This window comes from Leptinotarsa decemlineata, unplaced genomic scaffold, assembly GCF_025532065.1.
Source record: "Leptinotarsa decemlineata unplaced genomic scaffold, Ldec_3_MD MMD2_tig00000035_RagTag_RagTag, whole genome shotgun sequence".
Lineage (NCBI taxonomy): Eukaryota > Metazoa > Arthropoda > Insecta > Coleoptera > Chrysomelidae > Leptinotarsa > Leptinotarsa decemlineata.
In genome coordinates, this window is record NW_027412540.1 from 25,155,979 (window position 1) to 25,175,825 (window position 19,847).

The 19,847-nt window shown below is 34.6% G+C and overlaps 1 protein-coding gene across 6 annotated transcripts in view; it reads left to right on the plus strand.

Moving 5' to 3' along the window:
• The window catches only part of PDZ-GEF (PDZ domain-containing guanine nucleotide exchange factor), a 294,638-nt gene that overhangs the window by 168,409 nt on the left and 106,382 nt on the right, over window positions 1-19,847 (plus strand). The window lies entirely within an intron of this gene.

The window sequence follows — 19,847 nt, forward strand, 5'->3', positions numbered from 1 at the left end:
AGCCCCACAGCGTTATGGCGTATCAAAACACAGAACTTTTATACAGGAGTTTTAATAACATAAAAACATGGAGTCATTCGATATGCCGCATATGGTTGTAATTAGATTTTTTTGTCGATGTCAAAGGTTGTAATCGATATACCACGCATCTGATAAAATATTTTGACAGGATTGCTTTTGTATGAAGGAAAGTATGAATATGTCGTCGGTTTGGAATTGTTATCCGACTCGGTTAGTTCAAGAGGATGAGTTGTAAAAACATCCGATGTTGGGATGTGTTTGAAAAGAAAACAGGTTGTTACCACTAATTTATTGCTGGGTTTACATAATAATTATTGCCTGACCTACCAGCTGCTTCTGTATTTTAAATTAGGACGATGCTTATAATCAACTCCCTTAGGGATAATGGAAGTTTCCTTGCAACTCTTCAAAAATTGTGTTGTATTTACAAGCCACTCCTGCAAGGCGGGGGTGCAATTTAGAGTTGTAATTTAATTGCGAATGATCAGAGTTCAATTCTTCGGCTTTTCATACCCGTCGTATTTTCTAAACGAATGGTCCGACAAACCTACATACGAGGTCTGTTAAAAAATAAGATGACTACAAATTTCTCTTATGGGGGAACAAATTTGAACCGGTTTAGTTCATATTTGACAGGACGTCGACAGGTGGTGAAAACATCAAGTGGACAGTCTGATCTCAGTGACATAAAACATGGAGTACCTCAGGGGTCTGTTTTAGGACCAATGTTGTTTTTAATATATTTAAATGACCTAAGAACCATCAACATCGCAGAACAATTTACTGTATTTACTGACTATATTACTATTATATGGAGTAATAGAGAAATTAATCAGGTATCAAATATGATAAAAATAGATATTCAACAAATTAAAGCCTGGTGTAACGCGAACTCCTTGTGCTTCAACCTAAACACACAAAACTAGTCACTTTCAAATGTATACTAGACGATTTAGATTTGGATAACCACTACGTAGAAAACAAACAGCACATTAAATTCCTATACATTCACATAGACAATAAATTAAATTTCAAAGAACATGTCTCCCATCCGAGTAAAAAAGTATCTAGTGGATGTTATGCTATTAGAGTGATATCAAATGAACTGGGGTACACTACAGCTAGAATGGCTTACTGATCGAATCTCATATTCGCTATGGAATAGCTTTCTGGGGCCATTGTAATTTACAGTTACAGAATGCGATATTTAAGCTACAGAAGAGGTATTTGAGAAAGTCTAAGCCGAGAGATCACTGCAAGCCTTTATTCATCAGCCACAAAATATTAGCTGTCACCTGTTTATACATAATGGAAACAGTATGCTTAGTTCATAAAAATAAAACTAGCATGTACACTCCAGAAACAAATTGTCACATATCCAAACAGAACCAAATGCTTTACTTACCTATTCCAAAATTCACCTTGACTCAGCATTCTCTGATTTATGAAAGTATTACGGTATATAATCACCTTCCTACCATCCTAAAAAACAGCACAGATATCAAAAAGTTCCGAAGTACAGTTAAAGATATTTTAATCAAAAACGCTTATGATTCGATCCATTAATTCCACCATGATAACCTGTAAATTCTACTTGATTTTTCAATGTTCACCTAAACTCATCTGTCTTCTTAATGTTCTATTTGTGAAATTGCTGTTTGTATTTTTTATATTTTATGTCATGTAGTGTATTTTGTATTTTTTTATTTTATTTATATTCAATAAATTTTTTTACAAGGCTTTGTCAATAAGATACTAATCTTCCGACAAATAAGCATATATTGATTGATTTCGCACGCTATGTATAAACGATTAGCGACTTTTTCATTTTTTATTTTGTTGGTACACTCGTCTCGAACATATTTTGTGTAAAAAATGGAATTGAATGCTAAAAAACACTTGATATGTTGACACTGGCATACGGTGGGTGTTCTTGGCTTTTGCATCACAATTCTTGGCACGTGCTCATTCGTCATTGCTTGTTCGTAATTTTTTGGACAAAAACAACGTCTCAATCATGCCTCAGCCACCGTATTCACCAGATTTGACCTCTTGCGACTTTTCCCTGTTCCAAAAATTGAAGAGACCCATGGAAAGACGGCGTTTTGCGACGATTGGGGAGATAAATACCGAATCGCTCAAAGACATACAAAAAAGTGCATATCAGAACTGACACAAATGTATTATATCTGAGGGGAACTACTTTGAAGGGGACAAAGTAGAAACTGATGAATAAATTGATATTTTTTGAGAAAAATTCAAATTTTATTTTATTTTCTGGACATCGTCTTGGCGATTGTTTTACATGCACCTTTCGGTGTCTTTCGAGCCCGTGGCCGATGCGGATAATCCATTGAAGTCGGAGCTACTGATTAAATGGATGTTTTTGCAAAGGGCGTGTAATCAGTTACGTTTCTGATGTAGTGTTGTCTTTGTTTTTGAACGTAAAAACTCTACCATAACATCACGAACCTGCCATGCCTGTTTGATCAACAATTTTTCGGGCATCCCTTCAAAAGATGAAGATAAAAATTTTCCCCTTGTAACTTGCGTGCAACAATCACTTAGGCTAATGTTAGTTGATGGTTTTACAAGGTCTAATCCGGTTTTTATTTGGTTACATACTGCTTACATAATGGGGTTGTGCCCTCCAGTGTTTATAATGGGGAATGTTCCTCCTGACGAAAATCAAGTAGTTTTCATAAAAGAGCTCTAAAATAACGCATTTTAAACTCATCATTTCAACCTTTTTCTCAAAAAAATATTTAAATACTTAAAAAAGAGGAATGAAATAATGCATTCAAGGGATTCGTTTCTATTTCACCATTTGGCAACATCGGTTATAGCTAATAAAGGACAATGAATCTGTTACCTGTATGAGACGAACAAAGATGACATATTTCAGAGGCGTGCTGTTTTGTTTCGTTATGTTCCGAGTTCCGAGACATTCTGTGACATATGACATTTTGTGCACCTAACCTATCTTCCTCTATATAAATAAGTTACAAAACAACTGTTGCTTATGTGGCTTGTGGAGGTGGTATTGAAGTATAATTTATATTTTGCCTTAATTGTTGATTTATAAAGATAATTTCATTTTTTTAAATGTGAATTAGAAACAAATCGCTTTGAAAATTAAAACCCAACATTGGAAACATCAATTTGAATACTTTTCGAAGTGAATTTGAAAAATTCATGAATTAAACCCGACTTTATTTTGTTCAAACTTGCATTTGCTGTATTAACCCCAATTGGGGAACATTCCCCATTTAATGAAAAATATATAGTGTTTTAAATATAATGAAGATCGGAAATTTTGCTTCTGTTTTCTAAACCTTTCAACAGAAATTTTGAAATATTTTCAGTTTGATCATATATGCCTTTTGACATTGTATAACTTGAAAAACATTATAATTATATTCTAGTTGTTGAGAATAATGAAAAATAAAAATACATGAACTAATTTCTTTTTTTTGTTTTCGAAGAGCGATATAACTGTAAACCCCCAATCTCCAACTTATTTTTTATCTCAAAATGTGTTTTCCGAAGATCTCCAGTGAACTGTGACACGTTTTTATCAGAGTCAACAACAGCTTATTCGAGTCATTTCAGCTCAGTATCCTAGAATGTAATATCAAGAGATCTATATTCACTTATGCGATGAATAGATGCAAATTATTCTCACATATTCCGATTGATATTCAATAAACATTCAGAAGCGAACAAGAAACATAAATTTCAGCATCTCGATACATCAGCTCTTCATTTTCTTCTCAAGTAGATATTCTCCAAGTATGAAATTTCTTTATATTTCTTTGTAAATGTTTCATGAAAGAAATACGTTACAGAAAATAATATTTCCAGTATGAGAAATTCTCATTGTCCGCACGATTGAATTGAACGGGTTTGAATTGAATTTCCAAAGGCTCTTGTTAACAATGATGGAGGTTTTTTACTTCAGAATAACCAAGAAATTGTTTTTGATTACTGGGGTACTTTCATTTCTTAAATAATGGTTCAATTATAATTATCAAGAACCCAGGGTTATTTAGGTAAGAAGAAAGGTTTTATTTAGCATACATTTTTCTTTAAAAAAACAATTGATTTCTTGTCAACGTTTCGGATTCGATTAAATTTTTCTTCGGGGCTTGAAAAAGAGTGTCTTCCTGTTGAAAATATAATTATTTTATAAACATCAGTCATATAATGAAATTTTTGGCATAACAATACCACGCGTATACATTTTATATTAAAACAAATGGGCTTGTAATAGCAAGCCAAACTGAAAAGAGGAAAATAAATAATAGTTTAAAAACCTAAAAAACACGCTTCGATAGCAACACAAACAAAAAAATAATTCGAAACTAATTTAAGATTGTGTTAAACATCGTTAATAGGTCCTATGCTTGATGTAACTAATGACTTTCAAGGATGAAATCAGAATAAATCTATTTACAAAAAATTAATTTTGTTGAAAAAAGACGTGGGTGTTAAATATTCATTTTTGTAAATACTTGGTTAGGAACTGTTTGCCAGATTGGAGCCACGATTTTTTATAACAAAATTGATTTTTTTGTAAATAGATTTATTCTGAATTCAGACTTAAGTACTAAAAGTCATTAGTTACATCAAGCCATAGGACACATTATCAATAGTGACCACAATCTTAACTTTGTTTCGAATTATTTTTTAGTTGCAATTTGGTTAGATAATTACGGAACACCTTGTATACATTATATTTGGAAGTTACGTTACTATTTGTCGATACTCAAAGATAATAGTTATTAAAAATAAATAGTTTTATCAGGCTCCATATGCAAATAACGAGCATTTTTAATATGCTCGACTTCTTTTTGAATAGTATTTCGCATTCTTTTGGCGAACAGATGTAAAACATAAAAGTATAGATAAGTGATCTAATTGTTACTATATGGTCCCTTCTTTGCATCATTTCTAATGAAATTTATATCACTTAAGGAACAAAAAATGTAACTGTTAATTGTAAGAATGGAATTTTTCGACGTGAACATTTTTTTGTAGAGAATTTTATGATCTATAATTTTTATCTGAGGTTATTTTATGATAAAACTTACCGTTTTCCTGAAAATCGCGAAAAACCATTTTTTTGACCCTTGACCTCGATTAATTTTTTTCCCAGGCATCGCAATCATTCGGAATTTTAAAATCTTGTTTTTAACTATGTTTTGAACAAATACACGCATTTGCAACTGGTTGTAAATTTATGTACCTTCACTCTTATTTTTTAGTCTAATTTTACCAGACTTTACTTTATAGTATTTATATCTACATTCATGTGCTGCATGAGAATATTTATTATTATTTATTCCAATATGTAGTGAAAATATTTTTACTTTCTGACTGCTTCTTCACTCCAAAATTCTGAAATTACCGAAATGAAAAACTAAAGAAGAAAAAATGAAAGCAGTGCTGAAACGAATGGTAAAAGCTGAGAGATTGTTCTATACACAAACTTTGTATAGAAATGTCATCGGATATATCTCCAGTCCGCTTTACACTTCCAAAATTGTCCTGTAATCATTACTGCAAGAGGTTATTTTTTTCTTCAGTTTGTATACAGTTAAGTTTGTTTCAAAAGAAATCAATGTATCCGCAATTTTTAATAGCTATCTACTTCTTGACTTTATTGAAAACATTTTATAGGATGAAACAAAATCATGTATGGGCTCTGATTTTTCACTTGAGCGCAAATATTGATCAATATAATTACCTCTTAGACATCAATATGGCCATCATTATATTTCAATGCAAATTTTTATAAATATTTTCAATATGTCAAGCTCTACGAAACGATTAATTTTGATTAATGCATTCATCAAGTTGGACAAGCTGAATTTTATTCAATTGTAGCAACATACGTCGACAAATCTAGAACATTGCCCTCCATATTTGAATTATTAAAAAAAATAATGGGAGTGAAAGCCTATAAATGTTAGCACTTATCCAATGTGATCCTCACATGCCTAGAATAAATAACATTATAAAACGAAATTTCAGAAATCCCTTACACTTCTTTGCTCTTGCAGTTACTAAACAGATTATGAATATTTTTATTATAAACGCCGCTTTACTTTAAAACTTGAGCCATCTGCGGTCTTTTTACACTCGTACCGCCATAGAAAAAACCCAGGGTTATTTCAACTTCATTATTTTATTGACGGTCTCTAGAGCCAGATAGTGAACTATTACATAACCCCATCGATGTATAAAGTGAGGGGAGATAAATGGAGTAGATTTCGCGTAATGAATAACAAAACTGTGAGCAAAGATTGTTGAAGGGTGCTGTTCTGGAACATCTGCGTTTACAATACCGAAATTAATAGTGAATTATTCGCCGATACGATTTTATGAAATATAACAGGGCCAATTTAGTGTTATTCTTTATAAAATAAGATAAATTACTTCCATTCAGTAATATACGGGCGATTGTCATAATACTCCGAAATGTGATAAATCTTGAGCAACTTTATTTTTTCACATTTTATTATTGAACGTTAAATAAACGACAGTCCAGAAATTCACTAAGATTACAAATACAGCTGCCATGAAAATGACAAACACGGAAACGACAATTCGATGGAAAATTAATGCTAGCAATGTTTTGATACAAATTAGAAACTCTTTCGCTCATGAAACATGAATTTGCGGCCATCTACTTGTAAGGGGTGTTTTTATAGAGGTACAGAACTTTAAGTTGGCAACACTTTTTTAACTGGCGGCCATTTTGTCAGCTGTCAGGTGATTTATGTTTAGTTCAGTTTGGCATTTCAACAGGAATAGACTGACGCCTGAACAACGCTTCTAAATTGTGCAAATTTATTTTGAAAGCCATGGTTTTGTTCGAAATACGTATGGCGCAACTACGTCCATTTTACAGTCAACATAATAGTCCAACAGAGCAATTAATTTGATCAACTATGGAACGTTTTCACACCACGCGTCCACAGAGGGGATATTCCTCAAATTCATAGAATTTTTTACTGTTTGAGCTTTCGCAACATAGTTTATGTGGTGATCACATCTCATATACCGATACACAATAACTACCAGATACTTTTTTGTACTTGACCTTGTAACGGTTTAAATTTCTGAATTCAGAAGGATTAGTGGAGCCGCCCTGTAGGTTCGTTAATTTTTTCAGAATATTGCTGGGATGGTGGGTTGTCTAGTAAGCAGGAGTAAATAAAATCGAGAAGCCAACACAAAAGCAAGGTTCTAGCTAGGGACAATCCGAAACCTAAAAACATCTAGTCAGTCAAACAGTCAATTCAATATTTTCATTTCCCATTCTTGAAATATCGGTAGAGAATTCCATAACACATGTTTTCAGGTTTTTTGGACAAGAATAATAAGATCACCTTTGAAAGATTCACGTCGAGCACTGTCAGACCTTTTATTAATTTTTTTTAGTGGTAAAAGAAGCTTTCAAGGCATATATATCTGATAATGGGAGAAATTCTTCGAAAAAGCTATAGTTGCATCATACATATCATTCTTTGAGATATGAGGGGACACTATAGAAAGTACCAACGGAGATCCGTAGCAAGTATATAAGAAAAATATCAAAAATGATGATAACCCGTGAGTAGAAGCCCTGATATTGTTGATATATTTTGGAGCGGTCTGAGTACTGAAATCTACAGTTCATTCATAAAATTAGAGGATAGTTTTAAGCATTTTCCTTTTCTCTGTGCACCTAAGACAGCTGTTGACGGGGGTAATAATTATCGAGTTTGATTGAAGTTAATCGAAAAGTAGATTCTGGTTAAATTGAGATTCAGGCAGTTACTTTTAACGGTCATTTGTTTCCTCATTTTCAATCTACGTGAAGGTCTATCTCTGTAAGTTCAATACTCGAATCTTTTGATTCGAAATTGTTCCAAAGTAAGAGTTCTCCAGTAGTAATATCGTAATCAAAACGGCCTAGAGCGGCGTATTAATATCTTTACTGTGAACGTTTTTTGTATTAAGTATTGGTTCTTTAAACTTGATGTATATATATTTGCCTGTTTTTTTTTACATTAGTTCGTTGCAAATAACATGAAAATCAATTTTTGAGTTATTACACAGTTGGTAGTAAAGTTTGTAAATATTTCTTTCTATATATCAATTAAATATTAATTTCAAATTTGGAGCTTCGTTTTTGACTTTTTGTTTATTTCTCCAACTCCTTCCCTGTTGAATCCGTTCAACTGGCGCCCAGGGCTTACTTTTTTCCATCTATTTCGACTGTAAAAAAAACATATTTTTCTTACCCACGTCCAGCCCCGACAATAATCGACTAGTCTGGGCCAAACTACCTTCTGGTAATTACATAAATACCAAGGTAGGTTATACCCTTTCTATTACAGCACAATTGCAGTTTGTTGTATCAATACAGTCTCTGTCACTGATGTGGATCATGTTATTTCCCGGTTCCGCAATAGAGTGAATATAATTTAGTTTTTTTTTACATTCAGACTTAGAAATTTGTGATCAAACCAAATGTGATTTACCTTTCAGTCCCTGTTCTGATTTTTCAAATACCTCTTTCCAACCACTACCTGTGAATATGAGATGATAACCCCTCCAAAATTGCTGATGAAACAGATACTGTTATTGTGAACAAGAAATAATATGGAACAGTTAATTAATTCAAAGAAAGTAAAACAATCATGAAATTATGAAACAACAAAAATTCATTGGCGCTCCGGGGCGACTTCATTGATTCCAGTGGCGCATTTGCTTTTTCAGCTGCAGGAACACCCGAAAAAACCTGTAGCCCACATCATCTAAAGATCTTGATCTGCCAATGTCCTCTCTCTCGTAAAACAAAACGTAGGGTATCTCCAGAGGCTCCAATAAATTCAAATCGTCGCCAGAACACTTCGTGGCACGACTATCGTCAAACTTAAACCAGTCCGTTTTGTCTTTGACCAATGCGTAGTAATGACCAAATTCATCGCCAGAACCACAGTGAACAATGACTTCATGAAGATTATAATAGTGGTCTGCTAGATTGAAGTGTTCATCAATTTCGAACCTTCGTAAGAGTTTAGTGCTTCCGTCAGAGGTTGTGTCATGTTTGAAGATCATCAGTGTTACTTACTATTGGATTGACTGGTGCCTCAGCTATACTTGTTTTCTTATAATAGTCAGTTACTTTGGCGCATATTTGCCAATACAATTGATCATCATCTGTTGAAAGTTCCATTTTCAGATGATTCGACAATAAGCTTTGCACGGACTGGTTATCTATCAGTCATATTAGGAAACGCTAGTTGAAGTTCCAGAAAATCACATACTTTTTTACTACCTCTTGAACATTTACTACAAAGTAAACAAGTGAGGATTTTTACAGCAAAAGATCTAGAAACACAAGACGAGATAGACTTTACGGAATCATTCAATCCAGAGCAGTCAGAAGTATTGATTCTGCTATTTGTTTGCTCACGAAGAGTATTCAACAAGAACCTCAAGAATTCAGAGCAATCTTTTTGTTGTCCTAACGAGTATCTAGTGGGCTTCAAAGACTCCAGGAAATCGGTTGATGGGAAAGATGATACATTCTGAAGAAACTGCAGCTGCATGAACAGGTGTTTGAGTTTGGTGAATAAGTAGGAAACACTTGTAAAATGCTATTCATGTAGCATGTTTTTCCTAAATTATCTAACCCAATTTTCTTCTCAAGATTTTTAGGACAACTGTCTACTGATTCGTAAGGAAGAACATGTGTCACAGAATCTGTATCAGAACCATTTCTCAAGCTGCTATTAATCCTTCCAAGTGATAAAGGGTTTCGTAGAGGGATATGGGACTTTAAACTATTCCCTGCGGTACTCCTGCTTTAACTTCCATTGCCTCACTCAGGTTATTATCAACTTTGACCTTTTGTGTCCTCCGTAATAGATAGTCTTAGAAAATATTGTATATTGGTCCGCGTATACCATATCCATGCTATTTTTCAATAGCATGCTGTGATCAATATGATAATAATTTGATCAAGCGCATCATTTATTGATTTTTAAGAACCCACACAGCAGTATGTTTCATATGCTCCCCAAAAAAGTGTTTATACGAACAACATATTTTATTTCAATTCATCAACAGATGAATCACGAGTTTCTTTTAATAATACACTTTGTGCACAAACTGATAAATATTTTTGGAGTGTCGATAGCATTTCCTCTGAATAATAGTCGTCATGTCGCTTAATTTGATTTTATTGTTGGGTTAGCTTTCGATGCGGTTATAATTTGAAGGATCACACATGGGTTGCACCCTAGACGATAAATTATCTGTGCGGTTTCTGCTCAATGAAAATAAATCGATTGTGTGCGCATATGCACCATGCAGAGATGCAGAATAACGCTACAAATCTACTTTATTTCCCCTTCAGCAGATTTGGAGCGGGTTATAGTGTGACGTAAAGTAAGTTTATTGGCTACGTTGCATACTCAAATGTGATTGAAGCAAGTCATTTACAATCAAAATGAGTCATAAATATTGGACAACACAAATATTTTGAAAAAACATCTACAATTGAAATGAACTGGCCGATACTTGATGAAAATCAATATTAAAACTCATTAATACAGTTCATTGTATGATTTTTACTGTAATATACTTTATTAATGAGTTTTAAAAATATCCACACAATATCAACACGAAGCTTGACCAACCTAAAAATGAGAAAAGAACAAATAACACAAAACTATTCTCAAGATTTGGTTGTAGAAATATGTTCTGAATATTCATTGACTGAGTAAAAACAGTATCTCAGAAGATAGTTTTTCACTGTTTTTTTAAACCTAAAATGACTCAGGACTTTAAACTCAAGAGGAAGATGATTATATAAATTAAAGTCCAGGCTATTTTTTGAGAATTTGTTTTTGACCGAAATCGTTCTGTTCGAACTGAATTGGCATTCCATGTGTTATAGCTATGTACATCGGACTGTCTGATCAAGGAACAGGAACTCGACTTTTCGTAAATTTCAACTAAAACTGCTAATTTGTATGATGTAGGTAATGTCAATATTATGACAATTATTAAAAGATCTTGGTAATATCCTCTATAATCAAAGTGACTGATGATTCGCATAGCTCTTTTTTGAATCTTGAAAATATTCGCAGCTCCCATAGAATTTCCCCAGAGAACTACACCATAGCTAATGGAAGATAGAAAAAGAGAAAAATTGGTTGTTTTTATAATATGGAGACTAGTTACATCTCTCAATTGACCTAAAATGAATACTGTTGAACATAATATACTTTTTAACTGAATAATGTGATAGTTCCAAGTCAGCTTGCTGTCCAAAGTTATTCCTAATAATTTCACCTCTTTCTCGTTATCATTTACACTACGCACAGAAAAATGCAAACTTTGGGTTTCATTTGTATTCAATTTAAGATTTTTTGCTGTGAACCAACTTTCTGCCATATTATTCACTTCATTTGGCTTTGTAATGAAGTCCGGAACAAGGAATGAAAAATTATATACCAAATAGCAAATGAGAACGCATACAAATAAATAAATTAGAAAATAGAATCAAACTACTCCAACAGATAAAACAATACAACCAAAAAATTAACAAACATCTTCAATCCCTTGAACATCAACATCACTTACAAGCCGAACACGAAAATAACACAAAAAATAAACAGCTATGAAGACAGAAGAAGACAAAAACCTAAACGGAGTGTACATCATACAATGCTCGGACGGCAACAAATTCTATATCGGCGAGACCAAGAAAAAACTGATTCAAAGGTACGACAAGCACAAAAAAGCTCGTATATAAATCAAACCTCGCAACACTCGCCATACTAAACAAACATAACTTTCTCTCCACCAGAAAACATCAAACTGATAAAACAAATCAATAAATGAAACCATATGGACATCTGAAAACCTAAACATCCATAAATTCAAAAGTTATAATTCACTTATCGAGGAACAAATACAAGTCAAAACACAGCAAAACCTAACATTTAATAAATTACACAACACACACACATTCCTAGAAACAATGAACTTATAGAAACTCCAACACAAAGGATATTACCTGATGTAACTCAAATACTGGCAAATTTAAAGAGACATTCGGATGAAAAGAGAGAACAAATACCTGCACTAAGGCGTTCTAACTGTATAAAAAACAAACAAGAAGATAAAACGTTCAGTTTGAATAGAGCTATGAAGATGATAGCACCGCTTGCTATCGAAAGCGCTTGCATATAATAAGTTAGAAGTTATTAAAGCTTCAAATCCTTTTTGTAAACAAATGAATAAATGTGGCCCCAGTACTGATCATTGGGGCACCCCAAGTCTCTATTGAATCATTACAGTTTACTCCTTGATAATGATTTGATAAATATGTCTCAATGAGAGGCAAAGATACCCCTCTGAAACGATAGTAGTATAATTTCTCCAGTGGTATGTCATGGGAGACACAGTCGAAAGCCTTATGTGTCCAACAGTATAACTCAACTTGTTTCTTTAAAAAACAAAGTCAGTTTGATAGATTGAACAGGCTCATTACAAGTTTTTTTTATAAGTATTTGGCTTGGAATTTGTAAAGACGTACAAAGAAATTGTTTCTGTGATTGCTTCGTGAGAGCTCCGATTATTTATATTGTCTAAATATTATGTATGATATTTACATAACGAATTCAGTTTTGCATACATTGTTTTTCTTTTCATATAACTAGTGATATTACAACAGATATTTCTATTGAAGATGTATCAATTTCGACTTCCCCACCGCATTCACCAAATAATACGACTTTTTAAGTAATTCTTCAAGTTATCCTTCTTCATAATGCGCCATAACAAGAATACATTGATTTTCCTTGACGGATTCACACCTCACACACATCTATAATTCTAAAGTAGCTACCGCCTTTGAGGCTTGCTTTTAAAAATAGCCAATGCTTCAAAGGAGAAATTTCATACACACGCTTCTGTTCACCATCATGTCGTCTTGTCCCGTTCTCTAACGTGTGTCACATTTTTCATTGAAGCCCGCGCCAAGGTCAGAATCATAATATGTTCGACAAATTAATAGGCATACGTACCAGATCGTTGTGAGGTCTTGTTCGACAGTATATAAATTTCGTTTTTGACCTTGCCACTGTATTTCGGTGCGGTTGTTGTAGCATTGTTTAAATGACATAGCAATATTTGTACTGTGGTTAGCAGAAAATTGTGTAATTCTTGAAAAAAAATTCATTAAATTTCAAAACAATATGGTTGAGGCCAGGTAGTTTGGTATGCTAATACCTGTACCTGGATTAAGATTAAGCGTATCTACCATATATCCCCAGGGTCACAGATACAATTGGAAAACTCTTGGGAAACATAACATTAAAATGGTTTTTGAACCCACCAAGAAGATACAACAAACTACGAAACTCTTTGCTCCAGGGATACCATAGCCATCTGGTACGGGAGGCAATAGAGATCCACAAACACACGGACAGTTTCAACAGAAAATAAGAAGCTGTGAACCTCTCGCGTGAAATGCCAGGAAGAATTTCCGAAAACCGACGGCTTTCAAACCCGAATAAAAATACTGACGATAAATTTTAAGGATTATCTTTTCGTTCATAGATCGGATCTAGAACAAGAGTCTCTTAGTTCTTTAACTCTCGATCGTATAAACAAAGCTAGTTAGTGCAACCAGAAAACAACTTATGGCCCCCTCCAGAGCAGGAATATCTTATGAATCTGCCTTGGACCAAATTCTTGAGCAGCAGAAGCAAATTCTGCTGGTCACAGGTACCTTCATACGGAAAGATTGCTGCGGCCATTGAGGTACCACCAGAAGGTAGTCTGCAGATACGATGGCTACAGTCTGAGAGGATCATGAAACCGTCTCCTAGCTGATGGATGCAGGTTTCCTGTAGACATGCCTAAGTCACACATGTATATTAGCTACAAGAGAAATTAGTGTCTGATATAACACAGAAGATAAATATTGAGGTATGCAAACATAGGCAATTAACAAATTTCATTGTGATTAGACTAAATTGAGGATGTGAATCGGTTGTCATTCTGCTTGGTGGCTCAATTGGTAGATGTCCCTGTATAGCGAACATTTTTTTGAATTCGGTTTTTCATTCATATCCAGTACGAACTATCAAATTACATTCAAATGTCTGCATGTCGCAAATTTGATCTTTCGTTACTTAGCTACCTGAGGAAGGTAGTTGCAGACTTCCCGCCGATCTAGTCCTCACTAGATTGAGGAAAATATATCGTAGTATGTCAACCTTGAAGTAGATTATTCTTCACAAGGAAAATCAGGCCCATGGAGTAGATTGTTCTCCACTAGGAAATTCAGGCCCTGGTAGCAGACCACATTCTCTATGCCCTTCCCGAGGAAGACCACATCAGGTTTTGCTCCCACTTTTGCCAGCTGTCCCAAAAAATCACCAACCAAATAAAGTAATCAGCTTTGTTGAGAAACAGGGTTTATTTGGTCGAGTTTGAATTGCTGAAAGCCACGATAAACCTCCACGGGTTATAGAGGAGGAGTGGATAGACCAAGTTTGTTTGGATTTACCCTTTCCTATCTAGAAAGTATTCAATTCCCCGTCAAAACTGGCCAACTAGATCTCCAGTTTTAGAGCGTCTGAGCGCTGTTTAGACCCACCATAGGTTTTATCAGATTCGATTGTCCTTAAGCCTGACTATGAAAAGGCCTAGACGTCTCCGCTTGTGTAGACGCCATCAAGTGACAGTAATTTGATGGAATTTGGTTGAATAATGAACCTGAAACAGTGTTAGACATGGAACAGAACAATATCTAGTAACAAATCTGTATCTGTAGAGTAGGAAGGGTGTAGTGAAGTCCACAGCACTTAGGCCACATGTGACCCATTGTACATCCTCCCAAGGAGTTGTCCTCCTAGGTCATCGTCATTCTTGTCCTTTCCAGGAAGGTGGACAGGTCTCTGGGAGACATCTCCTTTATATCGGCAGGTGTAGGCCAAGACTCGCCCAACACACACTCTCTTATTGACGATAACTCCGGGCACTCGCATAGGACATGCCTGATAGTCTCATATTCCTGTTTACACATCCTGCATAGAGATGTGTTTTATCTCATATTTGACCCAGATTGAGCTATAGTGGTTGAGAGGATCAAATGACTCTATTTTTTGAAAAATGTCAACTGACTCAGCACACCACAACCTCAAGTGCATCATAATCACACTATAATACCAAAAAATTGTTGGAATACTCTGTCATTTCCTATGTAATATCGAAAGTTTTGTACTTGAATTAGTTTTATAATAGAAAAACCATAGAGCAACAAATTTGAAAAGTCTCTTCCTACGATTGATCCATGGTAATGGATCCGCTACGCTGATTGGGTAAGGACATAACCTTTACCGGACAATAGCAGTATTTTCAAAGCTCACACACCTGATGTATTTGTTAAATGAGAGTTATCGATTCATGGTAATCTAAACAATTACATCCAACAATAAGTTCATCCATCCATCTAATTACTGAAATCCAAAACAGTTATTCTAGAATCCAGCACCGATTTCATTCCAGTAACGGAGAAATAGTGGCAAGCGGAATGAGAGAGGATTAGAGATTCTTTACCAAGGTCGGAACGAAGCAGGTCCGTAGCTTTGAATAATAAAAAAAGATCTATATATTTTCTCTTTTTTATTATTCTATTTCAATCTCAATTGTTTTTATTGTTCTGTAACTAATTAATTTTTATTTTTTATGTTTATCTTAGTAATGTAAATGGAATAAACAACGAGAAGTTTTGATATAAAAATAGTGATGATGATGAAACATTTAAACAGTTATACAATTGCCTTGTAGATATTTGTCATAATATCACTCAGCATAATTTTATACTTGAAATGCATTGAGGAATTTTCAAGTAACTTCTGATTTTTACATTCAATCGTTAGAATATTAACATGAACCTAATTTTAATTACTTTGGATAAACTTTTTTGTTTGGGATAATCCAAATATAAATTTTTCCATAATGAGGCAAGGAAATGAACTGGTAAACATCACCAATACGTTTATTCTTAATTTTCTATATAGATAAGAATACTAAGAGAGATAAATATCGTCTGGGAAAAGTAACCAAAAAGTTTTATATTATTATTATGTTATTATTAATATTTAAAATAGTTCTTGAAATGGGTGAGGTTGAAAGGTGAGAGGAAGAAAGCAAGAGGCATATTTCTTTATTCCTCCAATTAATGTCAATAAACAGTGGAACTGGAATATCTGGTGTAAAATAAATCCAAATCAAGTACTTTTCTGAATCACCAGAACTGCAGTACACTTCTCAACGAGCGATTCACCAACCAATCTGGCATCTCTTGGAGACGAAGAAAAGTTTTTTCCATTTCCTGCTCTGCTGTTTCATCATTTTTTTTAAATAAAATACGATACACCTTGTTTTTCGATAGTCCAAGTTTCTGCATATAATGATTCAGCACCGAAAGTGGCTCTTAATTGGGCCATTGTTTCGTGTGGCTTCAATTCTTGACCAGCTGTATCTTATAAGGTTTAACACCCAAATCCTTTCGCAAAATTTTCCACGTAGTGGAGTAACAGAGATCCAATTGCTGCGAACGGCGGCGAATCGACATTTCACGGTCATCACGAACACTGGCGGATACAGCCGCAATATTTTCTTCGGTCCTCACTTTACGTATCCGTGTTGGTGGTTTAATGTCCAATAATGTAAACTGGGTTCAAAATTTAGTCACAAGCTTCGGAATAGCTCCCTCAGTAGGCCGACGAAACTTGCAAGCGTTGTTCATTCGTAAGTTGATTTATGGTTGAATTATAGACCAAACTGATCAAGTTTGACAATGACAAAAGACACGATTCACGCGTGATCCGTCAAAAACAGTGTTGCCAAAAAGATACCAGCAAAAAAAAACACTCATTAGTATAAGTGTTCAGTGATTCTTTGGCAAATCCTAAAGCAATATCAGTAAAAAGTTCAGTTTCGATGAAACCGCTTCCTATTGTGTGGCTACATCAATTCTATCGACAACTTTGACAATTGATAACAGCCATCTTGTTGAAGCTACATTTGTCTATTAGTTGTCACGTGCAAATAACATTGTTTTATTAAAATTGATGTTCTGTTCGGGCAACGTACCGCGCGCTTCGTACATTTTACAGTCGCCATAAACGTCCTACCAAGAGGACTACTCGCAATGTTGTGGATAAATACATGAGTTCCAAGAGCGTCCAATGCATCCCGCAAAAGTCACTGTTTAATGTGGATCTTGGGCTGGTGACGTCATCAGTTCATATTTCTTTGAGAACGACCTTGGCCAGTCCATCACTGTCAATAGCGAGTACTATATGTCGATGATTACCAACTTCTTTTGGCTTGGATACCAACGACATGTGGTTTCAACAGAACGGCGCTATATGCCACACAGCTTATGCCACATTGGATATTTGAGGGCATGGTCATCTCACGTGGAGGAGATATGAAGTGCCCACCAAGATCGTGCGATTTGACCCCGATTGACTTTTTCTAGCCACAAACCACAGCGACCCTCAAATCCAACATAACCCATGCCATTGGTCAAATTCAGCCTGATTTATGCGCCGTGTCATGGAAAATTGGGCGTTTCGGACACGCTCTACATATAATGGCATCAATAGGATCTTTCGAACGAATAAAAATATCGATAATAGCTTACATAGACTTTGTTTCCTTTAAATTTGAAGATAGGAAGCGTCTAATGAAAAATTCTATGGTAACTAACCATTGTGTACGTCCCATTTCTTGGTCTGCAATACAATTGATCTAGTCTGAATAGATTCAATATTCAGATAAACTAAGATTCTCAACATTGAAGAAATTTCTCATGGGTATTTGCGCTTCTACACTAAGTTTATCATCTCTATCTTATTTCTTAAATAGAAATGTCCCAATTCCGACTTTTTTGTGGATATAAATTATCCAAGGAAATTGATTCAATATTTATTTACCATTTAGGAAGTTTTGACGTTTTGCCTTCTCTTCCGTAGATCACGAGTCCAGTTTTATAGTGTTCCAATTGATGCTTTTTGATCTCTTTCCAATAAACATAACATTTCATGTTATGATGTGATTCGTCAATTTCGATTGTCATTTAGTCATCAACTATACAACATCTCTGTAAACTAGAAAAACTCATTTTGATTTCCGCCCCAGCGAGTTTCGCGTTCTTGGTCATTTTCCTTTGGTAAATCGCCTCGTAGAAACGTGAACGACCAATTGCTTTTTTTCATTTCAGGCCCTATTAATTTCCGATTCTTCCCATTACGGCACTGCCTCGGTACCTTCTCTTCACGGTATATTTAACAGTAATGCCCAAGTCTACATCACTGAAATATCTCGGAATTCTACAGGGCGATTCACAGGGCGTATCAACTAGAAAGCTTTATTTTATTTTATAAACCGACGTGCTTTTCGAGTGTGTTATTTCGCGAACACATCAAATTCCATTGACGATAAATGAAAACTTATTATTTATTCCTTTATATTTACCCAGAATTACCGTCTTGTTTCTATAATATTTGAGGAAAAAAATACTTGCAATACTGTTTTTGAAAACTCACAACTTACCATCGGCAATAATAAGAGTCACGACTTTTTGCAGACACGTGTGCAGGGGTGATTTTTCATAATTAGCGTTTTGGGGTGCTTTGTTCACTCAGTCAATCGGCCGATGTGTTAGTCGATGGTTCAAGCCGCAGGCTGAACGCTCGATTTCCACTGGCTATCGTCCAACCCGGGTTAGGAATTACACGTTAAAAGGTAAGACCTCGTTAGTCCTTAGCTCGCACAAGTTTCGACTTCTGAGGGTTGTCGTTCGTAGGAGTGCCATAGCTGGTTAACCCAAAAACATATTTTAAACCTTGTGATTTCCATCCCTACGCGGGGGCGCCAAACTAAACAAAATTTCAGCTCAGTCAGTGTAGAATGATTTTTTCAAAATTCAATTGCAAGATTTCATCCAACTACCATTGCAAGTTCAATAAAAATTTGTGATAAAAGCTTGTGATTGGGAATCATGTTATTGGAAATAAATCTTTAAGATTATTAGTCTGATTAGACAAATTTTGTTGTGAGTTGTGTGTTATTTTTTTACTGATTGGGAGATTCATCTTCCTCGGTTTTCAAAATCCTAATCCCTGCAAAATACTCAAGTTTATTAATGTTGAAAAAATAGTTTATTTTAAATGTACTACCGTCATTTATGACTTCATCAATGTAATGTAAACATCGTAATGGTACGTTGGTATAATTCAAATTGAGAATATAGTCATGACCCATATTTTTAATTATGTTTGATAAAAGTCACACCTGAGTTATGATCTAATTCTTATGACTGAAGTGCCTAATTAACACTCAGTTACAGCCGTAATAACCTTCTCTGTCATACGGAAACTAATTTTAATTGATTAACATTCGTGAGATTGTCAACAGATCTGTTGAAAACGAATAAATGAAGAGGTGTACAGTTTCTAAGGATATAGGAAGAAACGAGAGTTAGAAAATAGATTTCTACTCTTTCAAAGTTTATTTTTTTATTTTGAAGCGATTAATACATTGTTAAATTTGTGAAAAATCGATGGTGATATAAAAGTTACCTGAAACTCTGCATATAACTACATATTATCAAAAATTAAGTCAACCCTCTTCAATGACAAGCTGATGAGACAAAATAAACATTAATGTTAGGCATATCATACCTCTGATCTGCTAGGTGTAACATGTTGCATTTGTAGATATATTAGACA